Below are 14,421 nucleotides of genomic sequence, written 5' to 3'. Positions count from 1 at the left end.
TGATTTCAATGGTGACGGATCCGGTGCAAATGGTTTTTGTTTGTCACCGTTGTTTAAGGGTTTCGTCGTTTTGACGAAATCAATACCGCAGTCGACCTCACTATTCAGTCCGTCAAAACGACGGAACCCTTAAACAACGGTGACAAACGCAAAACATTTTCACTGGATCCATCACCATTGAAATTAATAGTGATGCAAATGGAAACGTTTGTTTCAGTTTGGATTCCGTTCATGGGTTCCCCTGATGGAAATGTCCGAAAGAACCCATGAACGGAGCCCCAACGCAGATGTGAACGGAGACTTAGTTTTATAAAATATTTTTTTACTTCTTTTTTTCTTTTTTAGATAAGATCTGATACAGTCTCTGTTTTCCTTTGACTATGATTGTATAACTGGTTAATTATTCTATGATATTTCCATCATCTAACTTACCGGATAAAAGATTTGCATAGCAATCAAACCTATTCTAAGAATTTACATGGGAGATGGATAAAACATAGAAGCCCAGATAACCTGATCCTCACACAAAGCTTCCAGGAGCGTGGAGAAAGATACCAAATATCCATCTCAGAGGAAAAAAAGATCTTCATCAATATAATGAATTTTCAACTTGAATATATTTTTGCAGCGGTGCTGTATACCGAGTGCTTTGCGGGGATCATGTTAAATATGGTTATTCTGGCTGCTATCTTTCTGAAATGGAAAACCCTGAGATCTCTTCAGACTTATTATAAGATCCTGATCTGCTTATTAATGTCCAGAAGTTTGTATCTTCTCAGCAGCTTCTTCATCTACATTATTTTGATTTTATACCCATGGGATCTTCTAGACGTGGTCAATAGGGTAATACTAAGGATGGATACAATATTCCTTCACTACACTAATCTCTGGTTTGCCACCGTCCTCTGTGTTTTTTACTGCGTGAAGATTACAAGCTACAACTGGAAGTTTTTGATGTTTTTGAAGGTGAAGATGTCCACAGGAGTCTCATGGTTCCTCCTGACTTCTCTGCTCATTTCGCTTTCTTCTACCCTGCTATGTGGTTTTAACATTTATGACTTGGAGATAAAAAATGTAACCAATGGTGCAACTGAAAATACGACGGTATACAATGACAAATTTGTTATAAACGTTGAAGAACAGTTCCTGATGTTCCTACTAGGATCCGGTCCACCATTCCTAATATTCTGTGTCACAACCTGCCTGTTACTTCATTCTCTTTGGATGCACACAAGACGGATGAGGAGCTCGGGGTCGGGTTTTCGATGTCCTAACTTAGAGTCTCACTTCAGTGCTGTGAAGTGTATGAGTTTCTTCTTAGTGTTACAGATCATATACTTTATAATGATAAATGTCATCTTATCCGGCAGTCCGTATCATTATAAAGTTTGGAGATTGGTCAGTTCAATTATAACGTGTTCTCCCTCGTTATTCCATTCACTCTACATGATCTCATCCAACAGTGACCTAAAGAAGACATGTATCTCGATGTTCCATGGTTTTACAAGAAGTGACCATTACTAGAATTGTTTGTTACCACAGTAGATTTGCTGTTTTTATTTATTTTATTGTTCCATGGCTGAGGTTGATTAAGGACGCAGGAAGTGTCTGAAACGCGTAAGCTCTCCATACCTACGATACCTCTCCCTATACTCCAGGACTTCATTTTCCTATTTTTGATCCTGTTTTAACTCGACTCAATTAAACTTGGAACCAGGTTCCATTTTATCTTCAAATCACGCTGGATCCAACCCTCTCTTTGTTTGCTAAACCTTTGCAGCCTTTTTTTATTAAATGTATGTGTAATGTGATTAAAAACTTTTTTTAAATTGACATTTATTTAAAAAAAATGATTTGCGGTAAGGTGCTATGTGTAACTTAGGGTCACAAAAGAGTATGGAGCTGAGAGATGTGCGGATTAGGCTGGATGCAAATTCCAACACAGAGCTTCTCACATCTGCATCCGTTCAGTTCAGAGTCCGCTCAGGTCACACACCCCTACTACGTCTTCCTTTTAACGTCCAAAATTCTTTTGCTGATTAACTATAAAATATATCTGTATAGGGAAGCTCTGTTTTTTATACAGGATAAATTCTACAGTTCTGCCTACATACAGCCACCCCTAGGGGGAGCTTAATGCATATGGATTCATACAGCTATTAGAATGAATGAGAGCTGTATATATCTGTATGCAGTGAGCTCCCCTTATTGCCCACTGCAGTTAGTTTTACGGCATGCACGAGAAGCAGTTCAATACCTAGCTCATCTGCTCAATAAAACTTGCTTGCCCTGTCTGTATGGTAGGTACAACACCATCTTCTTCAATTAATATAATATGAATCCAGCTATGAATATGTTTTCTTGCAAAATGTTCCCTGTCCATAAACATCTTTAAGGTCATACACTTTACATTATTTTCTATACTATACACAGTATAATCAAATGACTGTCTGAGCTTGGAGGTTTAAGTGGCTTGTGATATATGTGGAGTTCTAAAACCGGAGTTAAGAAGTGGAGTTAAAGCCCCAGTAAGTACTCTTCTTTTCTTTTACTTTGACAATTGTTCACTGTTTTGTTGTAACTTGGATAATGGATAGCAAGATTGGAGGTTTTCTTCAGTGCACAGTTTGCCATATGTATGCATGACTGGAGCCGGAGTTCCAGGGTGAATATCTCTGTGGCAGATGTGAGCATGTTGGTCACCTGGAAGCTCGCATTAGAGATCTAGAGGAGCAAAATGCAACACTGAGGAAGATAGACAATCTTGAGCGAAGCATGCTGCTCACGGAGCACGCAGTTAGTGGGTTAGAACTGGAGGGTGAAGACATGGGTGAGAAGGATCAGGCAAGTAGCTGTGTTAATGTAGTTAGGGGCAGTAGAAAGGGGTCCAAGAAAAGGAAGGCCAATCCTGTTTCTGATATTCCAAGCAAAATTGCCAAGTTGGGCGATGATGCGAGGGTGTCTTTCTCAGAAATGGCAGCCCTAGTGGATACTGATCTCCATAACAGCCGGGAGAACAGCCCAGCTAGTAGTCGGTGGGATGGTAATGCAGGTAAGGCAAGACAATTGATAGTTGTAGGGGATTCTCTAATCAGGAAGACGGATAGAATAATTTGTCGCCAAGACCGCCTCAACCGAATGGTTTGCTGTCTCCCTGGTGCCAGGGTTTGGCATGTGGTGGAACGGGTGGACAAATTGCTGGGAGGGGCTGGTCATGATCCAGCTGTCGTGGTCCATGTGGGTACCAACGACAGAATAAATGGTAGGTGGAGGAGCCTTAAGAATAATTTTAAAGAACTAGACTACAAGCTGAAGGGAAGGACCTCCAAAGTAGTATTCTCAGGAATACTGCTTGTGCCATGCGCATCACAGGAAAGACAGCGGGAGCTCAGGGAGTTAAATGCATGGCTTAAGTCTTGGTGTAGAGGAGAAGGCTTTGGGTTCCTAGAGCACTGGGCTGACTTTTCATTGGGGTACAAACTGTATTCTGCAGATGATTTGCACCTAAATGGAAGTGGGTCCGCTGGGGGAGAGAATTCTAGCTGGGGTGGTGGAGTATTTAAACTAGGGCTGAGGAGGGAGGCCAATGTAGAAAATAAAGGGGTAGTTAGGTTAGAGAGGGGTCAGACTACATTGGTTGGGGGAGAAACAGACTGTGGGGAGAGGACTAGGCAACAAGATAAGGAGATCCTTTTGTTACAAAACAGCAGTGAAAATAAAAATGCCCAAATAATGTCAAATAATCAAATTTCTGATACTGAAAGTGAAACATTTAAAGGCAAGTTAAAGTGTATGCTCACAAATGGCAGAAGTCTAGCAAGCAAAATGGGGGAGCTGGAGGCCTTGATACTGGAAGAAAATATGGATATAGTTGGTGTTGCTGAAAAATGGCCGGGCTCTTCACATGACTGGGCTGTAAATCTACAGGGTTTTACACAGTTTCGGAAAGACAGGGCGAATAGAAAAGGTAGTGGTGTATGTCTGTATGTGAGAAGTGATATGAAGGCGGTGGTGTATGTATGTATGTATGTGAGAAGTGATATGAAGGTTGTGCATGTCTGTATGTGAGAAGTGATATGAAGGTGGTGGTGTATGCCTGTATGTGAGAAGTGATATGAAGGTTGTGCATGTCTGTATGTGAGAAGTGATATGAAGGTGGTGGTGTATGTCTGTATGTGAGAAGTGATATGAAGGCCGTGGTGTATGTCTGTATGTGAGAAGTGATATGAAGGCGGTGGTGTATGTCTGTATGTGAGAAGTGATATGAAGGTGGTGATGTATGTATGTATGTATGTATGTATGTATGTGAGAAGTGATATGAAGGTGAGTGTGAATGAGACAATAGTGGGTGAAGATTGTAAGGAGGTTGAAACCTTGTGGGTGAAATTACAAAGGGAGGTAAACACTGAAAAAATTAGTTTTGGTGTAATCTATAGACCCCCCAATATAACTGAGGAGATGGAAGGTCAGCTATATAAACAGATGGAGCGGGCTGCACAGGTGGGTACTGTAGTGATAATGGGAGATTTTAATTACCGGGATATTAATTGGCATCATGGTTCGGGCTTCAACTGCAAAGGGGAAACATTTCCTCAACCTGTTTCAGGAAAATTTTATGGGCCAGTTTGTGGAAGACCTGACTAGAGGTGACGCTTTGTTGGATCTGGTAATTTCTAATAATGCAGAGCTTGTTGGGAACGTCAATGTTCGTGAAAACCTCGGTAACCGTGATCAAAATATAGTTACATTTTACATATACTGTAAAAAAACAAACACAGGCTGGGAGGGCAAAAACACTTAATTTTAAGAAAGCCGATATCCCCAGGATGAGGGCTGCAATTCAGGATATAGACTGGGAAGAATGAATGTCAAATAATGGGACAAATGATAAATGGAAGATTTTCAAATCTACTTTGGGTAATTATAGTGCAAAATGTATTCCTATAGGTAACAAGTATAAACGACTAAAATGAAACCCCACATGGTTACACCTTCTGTAAAAAGGGCAATACATGACAAAAAAGGGTATTTGAAAAATACAAATCTGAGGGTACAGCTGTAGCCTTTGTGAAATATAAAGAGCTTAAAGAGGCTCTGTCACCAGATTTTGCAACCCCTATCTGCTATTGCAGCAGATAGGCGCTGCAATGTAGATTACAGTAACGTTTTTATTTTTAAAAAACGAGCATTTTTGGCCAAGTTATGACCATTTTTGTAGTTATGCAAATGAGGCTTGCACAAGTCCAAGTGGGTGTGTTTAAAAGTAAAAGTCCAAGTGGGCGTGTATTATGTGCGTACATCGGGGCGTTTTTAATACTTTTACTAGCTGGGCGCTCTGATGAGAAGTAACATCCTCTTCTCTTCAGAACGCCCAGCTTGTGACAGTGCAGATCTGTGACGTCACTCACAGGTCCTGCATCGTGACGGCCACATCGGCACCAGAGGCTACAGTTGATTCTGCAGCAGCATCAGCGTTTGCAGGTAAGTCGATCTTACCTGCAAACGCTGATGCTGCTGCAGAATCAACTGTAGCCTCTGGTGCCGATGTGGCCGTCACGATGCAGGACCTGTGAGTGACGTCACAGATCTGCACTGTCAGAAGCTGGGCGTTCTGAAGAGAAGAGGATGTTACTTCTCTTCAAAGCGCCCAGCTAGTAAAAGTATTAAAAACGCCCCGATGTACGCACCTAATACACGCCCACTTGGACTTTTACTTTTAAACACACCCACTTGGACTTTTGCAAGCCTCATTTGCATAACTACAAAAATGGTCATAACTTGGCCAAAAATGCTCGTTTTTTAAAAATAAAAACGTTACTGTAATCTACATTGCAGCGCCTATCTGCTGCAATAGCAGATAGGGGTTGCAAAATCTGGTGACAGAGCCTCTTTAATAAAATCTGTAAAAAGGTAATAAAATCGGCAAAAAAGCAAAATGAAAGGCAGGTGGCCAAGGATAGTAAAACAAATCCCAATTTTTTTTTCAAGTATATAAATGCAAAAAAGCCAAGGTCTGAACATGTAAGACCCCTATATAGTGGTAATGGGGAGCTGGTAACAGGGGCTCAAGAGAAGGCAGAGTTACTAAATGGGTTCCTCAGCTCTGTATATACAACAGAAGAAAGAGCAGCTGATGTAGCCGGTGCCAGTGCTGTTAATATATCAGTTGATATACTGAATTGGATGAATGTAGATATGGTGCAAGCTAAATGAAATAAAAATAAATGTACACAAGGCCCCGGGACCAGATGGGTTACACCCTAAAGTTCTTAAAGAGCTTAGTTCAGTTATTTCTGTCCCCCTCCTTATAATATTTAGAGATTCTCTAGTGACTAGTATAGTGCCAAGGGACTGGTGCAGGGCAAATGTGGTGCCTATTTTCAAAAAGGGCTCTCGGTCTTCCCCGAGTAATTATAGACCAGTAAGCTTAACATCCATTGTGGGGAAAATGTTTGAGGGGCTATTGAGGGACTATATACAGGATTATGTGACAAAAAACAGTATTATAAGTGACAGCCAGCACGGTTTTACTAAGGACAGAAGTTGGCAAACCAACCTGATTTGTTTCTATGAAGAGGTGAACAGAAGCCTAGACAGAGGGGCCGCTGTGGATATAGTGTTTATATGAGAGGTGAGCAGAAGCCTAGACAGAGGGGCCGCTGTGGATATAGTGTTTATATGAGAGGTGAGCAGAAGCCTAGACAGAGGGGTCGCTGTGGATATAGTGTTTATATGAGAGGTGAGGAGAAGCCTAGACAGAGAGGCCGCTGTGGATATAGTGTTTTTGGACTTTGCAAAGGCATTTGACACTGTCCCTCATAGACGTCTAATGGGTAAATTAAGGACTATAGGTTTAGAAAATATAGTTTGTAATTGGATTGAGAATTGGCTCAAGGACCGTATCCAGAGAGTTGCGGTCAATGATTCCTACTCTAAATGGTCCCCGGTTATAAGTGGTGACCCCAGGGTTCAGTGCTGGGACCACTATTATTCAACTTATTTATTAATGATATAGAGGATGTAATTAATAGCACTATTTCTATTTTTGCAGATGACACCAAGCTATGTAATATAGTTCAGTCTATGGAAGATGTTCGTGAATTGCGAGCTGATTTGGGCATCCACTTGGCAAATTAAGTTTAATGTAGATAAATGTAAACTTATGCAACTGGGTACCAACAACCTGCATGCATCATATGTCCTAGGGGGAGCTACACTGGGGGAGTCACTTGTAGAGAAGGATCTGGGTGTAATAATCTGCAGACATCATATGTCCTAGGGGGAGCTACACTGGGGGAGTCACTTGTTGAGAAGGATCTGGGTGTAATAATCTGCAGCATCATATGTCCTAGGGGGCGCTACACTGGGGGAGTCACTTGTAGAGAAGGATCTGGGTGTAATAATCTGCAGACATCATATGTCCTAGGGGGAGCTACACTGGGGGAGTCACTTGTTGAGAAGGATCTGGGTGTAATAATCTGCAGACATCATATGTCCTAGGGGGCGCTACACTGGGGGAGTCACTTGTTGAGAAGGATCTGGGTGAACTTGTAAATCAAAAACTAAATAACAGCATGCAATGTCAATCAGCTGCTTCAAGGGCCAGCAAGATATTGTCGTGTATTATAGAGGCATGGACTCGCAGGACAGGGATGTAATATTACCACTTTACAAAGCATTAGTGAGGCCTCATCTAGAATATGCAGTCCAGTTCTGGGCTCCAGTTCATAGAGAGGAGAAAAAATACAAAGAAGAGCAACAAAGCTAATAAGGGGCATGGAGGATTTAAGTTATGAGGAAAGATTAAAAGAACTAAACCTATTTAGCCTTGAAAAAAGACAACCAAGGGGGGACATGAATAACTTATATAAATATATTAATGGCACATACAAAAAATATGGTGAAATCCTGTTCCTTGTAAACCCCCCTCAAAAAACAAGGGGGCGCTCCCTCCGTCTGGAAAAAGAAAGGTTCAACCTGCAGAGGGGACAAGTCTTCTTTACTGTGAGAACGGTGAATTTATGGAATAGTCACCGCAGGAGCTGGTCACAAATGTTGAGACCAGGGATAATTAACGAGAAGCAGACCAATCAGGTCGCTCTCTCCCTAAATGAGCCCCAGTAACTCCTCTCAGTGTGGTAATCTGACCTACACTGATAATTCAGCCATGCAGCACTTGCCTCAGCAGTTGCCCCGTCTACTGATCAATGCCTGGGAGATGACGAGCATGCAGGAATAGACCTGCTGCTTGTAACAGATTGTATCTTATTAGGTTAGCTCTGTGAACATGCCTCCTACAAGTGAGATAGAAAAGCAATAAAAAGCCCCCCTCTCCCTTCAAAGACTGTCCTGAAAGTCCTGTTGCGAAAGTCACCCAGAGTCCGAAGATGGTCAAGAAATGAAGATCGACCAAAACAGGTGACAGACTTTTACCCTTGCCGGGAACGTGCGAGTAATGGCGTTGACTCTCCCTCATCCCAAGGAGCCTCCTAAACAAGAAAAGGCATCCCGGCCCCTTTAATCAGCTTATTGGTGAAGAGTACCGGGAATGGGACCTACAGCAATCTGATATTGATGGACTATTCGTAGGATAGTCCATCAACATTGGCCTATCCCTTTACCATTTTTATTTTTGTCCATAAGTAGCTATGATTGCGTGACTGCATTTATATAGCTATGGAATATATTTTGTGGGGGCACCGACTAGCTGACAGAGGGTTCCCCATTCCTGTAAAATTGTTAATATGCTGTGAACACTATGGACCACGGTATTTATGTGATTGAAATTATTTTTTTCTGTTCTTGGCAGTTACCATTACAGCACGGCTGTACACCGCAGCCTGGGTTTCTTTGTCATTGTTCGAGCACTATTGAGTTCTATTGCTTCTAAGGGACTGTAGTTAGGATGTGAAACTATGTCATTTTGCGGGAATACATTAACAATATTGTGTATTTCCAAATTACAGAAAATCTAAGAAGTTACGGAAAGTTTCATTGCCCCGGGTGCCAAGTTATGAACATTAGCCATGGCGCGAATATCAACTAAGCCTTAGACAGTGATCTTATTCATAAAGTTTTTGTTTCACCCATTTCACCAAAAAGTCATAATTTCTTTTCATTTCCTTGTATTCCTCCTCCATGAAACAAATGATTTAGTTTTACCATTTTCGTTCCAATCATTTTAGTTACTTTTTTTTTTCCCAGACAAGATCTGATACAAATTTTCTTCTTTTGCCAAGCTGCTTATTTGTTCTATGATGGTGCCACCAGGCATCTAACCGGATAAAAGATTTGCATGGAAATCAGACATATTCTAAGAATTTACATGAGAGATGGACACAGCATCACTATAAAGAAACCAAGATAATCTGATCCTCACACAAAGCTTCCAGGAGCGTGGAGAAATAAGACTTCATCCCAAATATCCATCTCAGAGGAAAAAAAGATCTTCGTCAATATAATGAATTTTCAACTTGAATATATTTTTGCAGCGGTGCTGTATACCGAGTGCTTTGCGGGGATCATGGTAAATATGGTTATTCTGGCTGCTATCTTTCTGAAATGGAAAACCCTGAGATCTCTTCAGACTTATTATAAGATCCTGATCTGTTTATTAATATCCAGAAGTTTATATCTTCTCAGCAGCTTCTTCATCTACATTATTTTAGTTTTATAGCTGAATGATGAAGATGTATCCAGCACTCAATATAAAAGTTAAATAGTTTATTAGGTCATGTTAAAACTAAGAGGTTAAAACAAAAGTCCCGGGACCACGCTTACAGGTTTCAGACCCAATAAGGTCCTTAATCATAGCTATGATTAAAGGGAATGTGTCGCTAGAATTATTATTATTTTTTTTTTAGTTAAACAGTTAGTGTATAAGTGATTAAACATTGTTCTAATTTTTTTAAATTTTTTCACGAGTCAGGAAATATTATAAATTAGATTCTAATTTATAACATTTCCCAGTGCTGGCCACTAGATGGAGCAATTCCCAAAATTGCAGCATTGGTATGTGGTAAAACAACCACATTTCTTTATGCTGCAAAATTTGAGAATACACACTCGCTCTAGTGAGCTCACAGAATCCCCCCTCCCTTATCCTGGCTAGTGCCGGGAGAAACGAGGGGATTGAACGGTCAAACCTCCTACACTGTGTGTCGCCATTTTTTGAGCTAACACACAGTCTAGTAGGCTTACAAACAGTAGTAAACACACAGTAAAACACGTACATACACAGACCTAACTTACCTGCTCCTGCCGCCGCCGCTCCCTCCGGTCCGTCCGCTCCGTCTGCTACCTCCGCTCCAAGTGCACAAGTCCTTAAGCCGCGACCAGAAGTAGTAATCTTACAGTCTGGCCGCGATTTCCGGTCCACAAGAAAATGTCGCCGGACGTCGCTCGGCTGAAGACCTTCAATTTGGACTGTGTGGGAGCGCCGCATGCGCCGTTCCCACACAGACGGCGTACAGCATAGTGGATGGAACGGGCCCCGTTCGCATTCACTATGGGGATGTATGTGCCGTATTCCATGTCTGTATGTGTCGTTAATCGACACATACAGAGATGGCAAAAAAAATGGCAGCCCCTATAGACAAGAAAAAGTGTAAAAATAAAAAAAAGTAAAACACAAACACACAAATAAATAAAACATTTTTTAATAAAACACTAAAAGCAAATTGATAAAAAAAAATGTTTTTCGCGACACTCGTCCTTTAAGGTAACATGACCTAATAAACCATTTAACTTTTATATCAAGTGCTGGATACATCTTCATCATTCACCTCTATTACCTTGTTTACCTGCTGTCGACACAGGACCCTATTGGGAGTATCTACAAGCACCTGCAGCAATTGGATCAATCGACATCTTTTTTACAAACTAACGCATTGGAAACGCAGTGGAAATGGGGTGAGCAAAATTTTTGTAATGCCTTCATTTTTTCTGCATTTTTGTTTTATACCCATGGGTTCTTTTAGACATGGTCATTGGGGTAATATTATGGGTGGAGACAATATTCCTTCACTACACTAATCTCTTGTTTTCCAAAGTCCTCTGTGTCTTTTACTGTGTGAAGATTATAAACTACAACTGTAAATGTTTTATTTTCTTGAAGACGAAGATGTCCACAACAGTCATGTGGCTCCTTCTGACTTCTTTGGTTATCTCAATATCTTCTAGCCTTCCATTTGGTTTTTACTTTTATGACTTGCAGCCGCAGAACTTTACAAATGGAAAATACGACTGTATACAATGATGTACTTGTTAAGGATCTGCCAGGCACAGCTTCTGTATCCACGCCCATAGGTAATCAGTCTGCACCTGCTTCTATGTCTGTGAGACTGACTCCATCTTCCACCACTCAGGATGGCAGGCTTAGGAGTGGGAGAGCCTATCACAGCCTGGCCAGACGGAGCTAGCTCCCGCCCTCTGTCTATTTATACCTGCCTTTCCTGTTCCTCCTTGCTTGTGATTCTTCTCGTTTTGTTTCCTGGCCCTGCTGCTTCTTCTTGAACCATTTGACCCTGCTTCATATTGACCCTGGCTTACTGACTACTCTCCTGCTCTGCGTTTGGTACTTCGTACACTCCTGGTTTGACTCGGCTTGTTCACTACTCTCCTGCTCTGCGTTTGGTACCTCGTACACTCCTGGTTTGACTCGGCTCGTTCACCTCTCTTGTTGCTCACGGTGTTGCCGTCGGCAACTGCCCCTTTTCCCTTGCTTCTGTGTACCCTTGTCTGTTTGTCTGTCGTGCACTTATTGAGCGTAGGGACCGTCACCCAGTTGTACCCCGTCGCCTAGGGCGGGTCGTTGCAAGTAGGCAGGGACTGAGTGTCGGGTAGATTACGGCTCACTTGTCTATTTCCTTACCCCCATCACTACAGTACTTGTTATAAACATTGAAGAACAGTTCCTGATATTCCTCCTAGGATCCTGTCCACCATTCCTAATATTCTGTGTCACAACCTGCCTGTTACTTCATTCTCTTTGGCTACACACGAGACGGATGAGGAGCTCTGGGTCAGGTTTTCGATGTCCTAACTTAGAGTCTCACTTCAGTGCTGTGAAGAGTATGAGCTTCTTCTAAGTGTTTACAGATCATATACTTTATAATAATAAATGTAATCTTATCCGGCAGTCCGTATCATTATAAAGTTTGGAGATTGGTCAGTTCAATTATAGCGTGTTCTCCCTACATTCACTCTACATGATCTCATCTAACAGTGACCTAAAGAAGACATGTATCTCAATGTTCCATGGTTTTACAAGAGGTGACCATTCCTAGAATTGTTGGTTACCAGAGCACATTTGCTTCTTATATGTATTTGATTTCATTGTACTATGTTAATCTCTTATTTATAACAAGAACCAAATTTATTATGCAATTGAATATCCACAATAATTGCTTTTTCCAAAATCTGGCATTTTTGAATTTTGTAAAACTTCTTTACTGTACCTGTTGTAGGAAAATAAAAACAAAACAATCAAAAGCACTTAAAATCTTAATAAAGACTCAATCCCCTGCCACCAGTCCTCTAAAACACTGAAAAGTAATGTCCATTGTGATGTCATGTCACATGACCATGGCAGCCAATCATGGCAAGGAACCGTGACATTGGGTCCACAGGAGGTCCCCTTGTCATCAATCATCCTACCATGATTAGTTAGGTCCCATGCACACGACCGTAAAAATCATCCGTAATTGCGGACTGTAATTACGGTACGCAATTACGGACCAATTATTTTCTATTGACCATGGACAACTTCCCGTATACTTGCGGGAAGGTGTACAGGCCGTTAAAAACGTTCAGAATATTATGGAACATGTCCGTTCTTTAGCTTTTTACGGGCCCGTGCTCCCTTACTTTGTATGGGAGCATGGGCCGAAAATGCGAGTAGCTGTCCATGGCTGCCAGCAACTGGCCGCGCCTGTAATTGCGGGCCGTGATTATGGGCACGGCCGCGTGCATGAGGCCTTATATCAAGTCATGACCTGACGTTCCATACAGAGGTGATGGGAGAAGTAGCAGTCCATGTTAATAGAAGTTGTCTTTTTCAAGACTGTAAGTTAGTTTGGATTTATTAAAGGGTTTTCTGAAATGTACCCTATTAAATTACTGAATTAATGTTGATTAATTTTAATTAAAATCTACAGCTAATCATTATATTTTTAGTTCAATGTTTAGCTGTTTGATGACAGACAAGATGAAGATATTTGGCTTCTGCCTCATAGGGGAATTGTTCCTTCACCTGGATCAGCATTGCAGGATAACAGGTTGAACTATATGGACTTATGTATTTTTGTTGCAACTGTACTGTGTTACTACTCTGTTACTCAATTAAATGATATGACAGGAAATCTGCTTATTAACGTAATATTTCTACAGTATGTTATGTACACGAAGGGCAAAACAAGTTCATATGACGAAGATGGTCCATAAAATTATCCATAATTATCCATAGTATTTTTATAGCTATTGAAACTCCTCTGGAAGTTGAGGACTATGGGCAATGAAACAAATTCTTTAAATAGGATTTTGGGAAGAGAGAATATATGGGCATGTCTAAAATGGATTTCTTGAAATAAATCTACATCGGATCCCTACTTCTGCAGCATGTAATATACTTGGCTACTCTTCTGCGTTGTGTTCATCCTCCCGAAATTGAATGTCATCATTTTAAGTGAGTCCATAGAAAGACATACAGAGGGCTCTACAAAACGTCTGGGCTATCTGTAGTGGACACCACCAAGAAATAAAGTCAGCACTATATATATATATATATATATATATATATATACATTACATAAAACAGCAATGTCAATCATACAATATTACAGCAAAGTATGAAAGAAAAATGTTGCAAAGAACATCTCCCAGGTAGTAGGGAAAAGGGAGATATACACTAGGCATCTACTTTAATAAGTACTGATCGAAAGGACGCATGGGCGAGTAGGTACTGCTGCCAATCTATAAGTAAAGAACACTCTGGGGAAGAGCAACTATAAGCCGGTGGACCACATAGTTAATCTCAGTAGTATAGCAAATTACCCATCAGGGATAAATCAATTAAAAAGAGGGAGAGGAAGCAAGTGGTGGATATTGGGTAAATTTAGCCTAGGACTAAAAAATAATATTAAGTCATACCGACATTGAAAGTCGTTAAATGGAAGAACCATGGAGTAGTGGGGACCTTCAACATTATGGTCACACATTGGAGAAGTAACTCACATATCTATAGGTAGGCAGAATCAGGAAAGTCCATCTCTGGACCAACAGTGGACAGTCAGATGACAAAATCAGGTGATAGCATTTTTCTTGGTCTTTGAAAACTCCAGCCTTGAGTGTTAAAGAGGCTCTGTCACCAGATTTTGCAACCCCTATCTGCTATTGCATGTGATAGGCGCTGCAATGTAGATT

This window comes from Rhinoderma darwinii, chromosome 4, assembly GCF_050947455.1.
Source record: "Rhinoderma darwinii isolate aRhiDar2 chromosome 4, aRhiDar2.hap1, whole genome shotgun sequence".
In the NCBI taxonomy this organism is placed as follows: Eukaryota; Metazoa; Chordata; class Amphibia; order Anura; family Rhinodermatidae; genus Rhinoderma; species Rhinoderma darwinii.
The sequence above is the reverse complement of the archived record's forward strand: the minus strand, read 5'-3'. Positions refer to the sequence as shown.